This window comes from Palaemon carinicauda, chromosome 9, assembly GCF_036898095.1.
Source record: "Palaemon carinicauda isolate YSFRI2023 chromosome 9, ASM3689809v2, whole genome shotgun sequence".
In the NCBI taxonomy this organism is placed as follows: Eukaryota; Metazoa; Arthropoda; class Malacostraca; order Decapoda; family Palaemonidae; genus Palaemon; species Palaemon carinicauda.
In genome coordinates, this window is record NC_090733.1 from 14278738 (window position 1) to 14283737 (window position 5000).

Here is a 5000-nt window from a genome sequence, read left to right on the forward strand (position 1 = left end):
AATGCCACTGTCCCTTGCCTCAGCCATTCATGAGTGGCCTTTAAATCTTTAAAATTTATAGTTTGAATTGTTTGACAATGAAAAATATAGCATAGGTTTTCGTGCGCCCAATTATTCATTATTGTTTATAGTTTTTTTTTTTTTTTTTTTCATTGAGCACTTCTAAAATTTAAATGTCATAAGAAATATCAGCTTTATCTTTTAGTTTATTTTGAGTTTCTTATGGAGTCCGTCTGTGACAGTTAAAAGCTGTATATTAAGTTCCAAGGTATTCAAAGCTCTGATAATATAGCTTATTTATTTAACGAGTTATGATTTCTACAGCTTTTCTAAATCCTTATAATTTTAATCTCATAAATTTAACACATTTTTTTATGATTAATAGACTCGTTATTGGTTTGAAAGTCAAACTTTCCTTTCATGAATATCATAAAGAAACGATAATTTATAATTCTATATAACTGGTAAATCTTAAATCTATACATATGAAGATTGCACTAAACACCCCAAGAAGAAAAACGGATTAACAATGTGTGGCTTTATAGAAATTTCCCCAATTTCTCGTATTTCCTCCTAAGATATTAATTTCCTTTATTATAGCTAGAACAATTTTAATAAACAATGGACATGAAAAATTCCCCAAATTGGAAGATACTGTTTATACGGCTATTGCATTTCATAGCAAATACTTTTGGAAGAGACAATTGATATATGAGGAAATATTTTTCTTTACCCCATATGCTCAGTAAGATCTCAATACGACTTTGGGCCTCTCGGGATATAAATAACAGCAATTACCTCACAAAACTTCAGGAACTATTGTGTTGGGATATCCTGAATCCGTGTGCCGACGATTCCGCGCAGGACAGTTCAGCGCCGGACAGTTCAGCGCTGCCAATTCAGCGAATGACAATTCAGCTTAGAATCAATTCAGCGCATGACAATTTAGCACAACGATAAATCAGCACAAGGACAATTCAGTGCAAAAATGCACACACATTCACCCTTATCTTATTATTAGCATATAAAGATTATTTTTCTTATTATTATCATTGTCATATTATTATTATTATTATTATTATTATTATTATTATTATTATTATTATTATTATTATTATTATTATTACTGTTGTAATTCATGGTTGTTAACAATAACAGCCACTGAATAAATAAAGTCATAGTACAAGCTTAGGACGGTATATATTCCCTTTTCTGGAATACAGTTGTTTATAAACATTTGCTTAGTTAAAACTGAAAAACCAGCCTTATGGAGCGGATTTTATCGGAGAAAGGACGCGAGCATATTCTATTGAATGGATTTTGCGTGTAACACACAGTGGAGAACCTTTTTTATTGTACGATGGTAGAAAAAACCCAAAATACCAAAGGACAGCTAAGGCAATAAAAACGCTTGTTAATGAGTATGGAAGTCGATTTGATAAGTTGGAATACTTACAAAATATAAGCTACCTCATTGAATTGCAGAAATAGATTAATTCATTTCTTTTTACATATACTGTATGTATTATTTTTAATATGTAAATTTAATAAATCTTTGATATCCCTTTTTATATATTATCAATAAAGTGTTAAAACTTTTTGCTGAATTTCCTTGTAGTTGCTTCCTTATGCTGACTTGTTACTGTGCTGAATTGTTCTTAGGCTGAATTGTCATTCACTGAACCGATGTGTGCCTTTTGGCGCCGAATTGTCCTTGTGCTGATTTGTCCTAGTGTTGAATTGTCATGCGCTGTATTGATTCTAAGCTGAATTGTCATTCGCTGAATTGGCAGCGCTGAATTGTCTGCACTGAATTATCCAGTGCGGAATTGTCGGTGTATTCGAATAAATATAAGACTTCTCTTTTCCGTCTTATTTTTCTCTTAATAATAATAATAATAATAATAATAATAATAATAATAATAATAATAATAATAATAATAATAATAATGATAATAATAATTAATAATAATACCACCTCATTTCCACTAAAATTTTCGTTGTTCTTTCTTCCCTTATACTTATAGGAAATAGATAACGGATCTCTCTCTCTCTCTCTCTCTCTCTCTCTCTCTCTCTCTCTCTCTCTCTCTCATTTTTCGTAATTTTCTCCGCAGCCAAAATATGTTTGAAACCCTGCCATAAAAGAGCCATAAAATGACAATTCGATTAAAGTAGTAATTACCAAATAAACAACTCCAGGTGATAACAATGGAATAAGAGAATCTTATAGATATGCTGTGAAGATGGAAGATACAATTAAATACCTATTTGTCTTTATCCTTTCAAGATAGTTGTAACTATCATATATTTTAATCTTTATTGTTCCTTTCTTTTATTCATTACTGTTATCAGAACCTCATTGTTATACTTATATCAAGATTATTGACGAAAGCTGTTAAAAGCACACAAGCAATAGTCACCATTATTTAGCTCTTTGTGTGCTTATAAATTCCTGTGTTGTTTGTTAAGTAAGTTAGTTATCGGGGAGCTCATAATTGATTTCATGACTCCTTTACTTCAGTCACATTAGCAACCTAACGAAGTGTCTCAAACATCTTCCCAACTCGCAGCTCTCAACTTCTGAAGTATCCTCTAAAAATATCCACCACCAACCACGAACCCTTTTTCCTTAATGCTATATTGCCACTCACATCCTTCCCCCATAGTGTAGAGGGTGCAGTTCTACATCAAGCAAAAAAGCACACTACATCCTCACTGATATGTCCTCACTGCACCTTCACTAAAATCTCGTTCCCATGTAGTATGAAGACATCAGATCTTTCCTCTTGGAGCACTACTTGTTGTCACCAGCCATCTATGTAGTCAATATTCCTCAGCTCCTTCCAATAGAATTTGGGGATCAAAAGGTTTTGAGGGCCCCTTGAAAAATGACCAGTATTGCTCGCCTTCAGCCTGTTAGAGAGGGTTTTCTATATAACGGGAATATACATTGTGACCTTGGGTACAATCTTTCGAGAAACTGTTCCACCCATCCTTCTTTGTGTCAACACTTTGCCCACGAAGGATAAACCACTTCCTCACAGTCAAGAACTCCATCGAAAACTCCACTCCTGATGAAGGGGACAACCCCTTAATGCACACTGAAGTTGAGGTTAATGTTGTAGGACACAAGCGCCTACCTCGCCAAATGGCTGGACATTGACGAAACCTCTCTTCACTCACCGATAATACCCCATACACACACCCAAACCAACGCCCTTAACAGCAAATGGATGAAAATCTCTCTCTCTCTCTCTCTCTCTCTCTCTCTCTCTCTTTATATATATATATATATATATATGCAAGCCTCAACTGAAAAGGAATACTACTTAACGACGAAAGAGACACTTACTTGTACGACTCAGGAACATAAGTGGTGGGCTACCCTTAAATCTGCAATCTTTCGTGTAGAAGCAATGGTTCCTCCTTTACTTAACAATCCCTGTCATTCACTCTCCAAAGGAAAAGGCAACCCTTCTGACTGAGGTGTTTTACAGTAAGCAGAGTAATGAGAAACTTCATCTTCCTCATTCTTATTTTATCGAGGCTAAACTTTCTTGATGGAGCTTGATGCTTTTGGAAGTGTAGTCCCAAATGGTATATTTCCTTTGTTTTCTATAAAGACTGGAGATATCTTTGCTCAAATGCTATCTCTTATTTCGATCTAGTTATCAAGATGGCGACCATTTAACACTTGTTGAAGAATCGTTAATGTTAATCCATTATGTCAATGAGTTTGTGGAAGCTCATGACCTGACCAACTGATTACCCCTCATTATCCACAACTTATATGTTATCCAAGTTTTTTTTTAACGTCTTCGTGAAAAAATGTATATATAGGTCTGCAGAAGGCAATCATCTGTCCTCTAGCTTACATTTTCGCTTTTGTTATGACCTAGAAGCATCTGGTGCTCTTCTTACAATCACCAATGCTGTATAGAAATCCCATGATTCTGATCAGGAAATTCATATGATTGGCCTTGATTATAGTACTGTGTTTAACCGTGTTAATCATGAGGCCCTTGTTTTCAAACTTGAACAGTTGCTTTTCTTAGCATTATTATTGAATTTCTAAGCAATATATCACAAATAGTTGTTGTTGATGGACACTATATAGAATTTAGGAATGTGATATCTGGAGTTCCTCAAGGTGGTATTTTTGGCCAATTTCTTTTCATTCTATATACGTTTGACATGTGATTTAAACTAGAAAACCAGCTTGTTGCATAAGTAGATGATGCTACTCTTTTTGCATCAATTCCATGTCCTGAATTTAGATTTGAGGTTGCTGAGTCCCTTAATAGAGATTTTTCCAAAATCACTGCATTGTGCAGTTTATGGATCATGAAACTGAAACCTAACAGAACTCAAAGTATGATTTTAAGTAGATCGAGAGCTGTTGCTCCTCAACACCTGGATCTCAGCATTGATCTCGTTTCTTTAACACATATGGCTTTTAAGATTTTAGGTGTAATTCTTGATAGCAAATTTACTTCTGAGAAACACATTAGGTCTGTGTCCTCTACAATTGCATAGAAATAATTGCTTTTTAAGAAAGTCTGTTAATATTTTCGGTGATCAATATATTTTGAAGAAGTATTTTAATTCTTTCATTGTAGCTTGTTTCTAGTATTGTTCTCCTGTCTTGTTTTTAGCTGCCAATCTCATCTTGATTTGTTTGACAGGAACTTACGGTCTATTAGTTTTCTCATTCCTGATCAAGATATTAATCAATGGCAAAGTCGTTAAATTAGCTCATTATTCATGTTACATATGTTTATTTTTTTATATAATTCTGACCATTCCTCACATCCGTATCTTCCCGGACAGGACCACTCTGCTCGTAATACTAGGTATTCAATTAAATCTAATAGTCACGCCTTCCCCATAACGAGGTTCAATATTACACAGTATTCTAGAAGTTTCATTTCAGCTATGACCAAGTTGTGGAATGTTTTTCCTAATTAGGTAGCTCAGTTAGGATAAGTTCAAAAGTT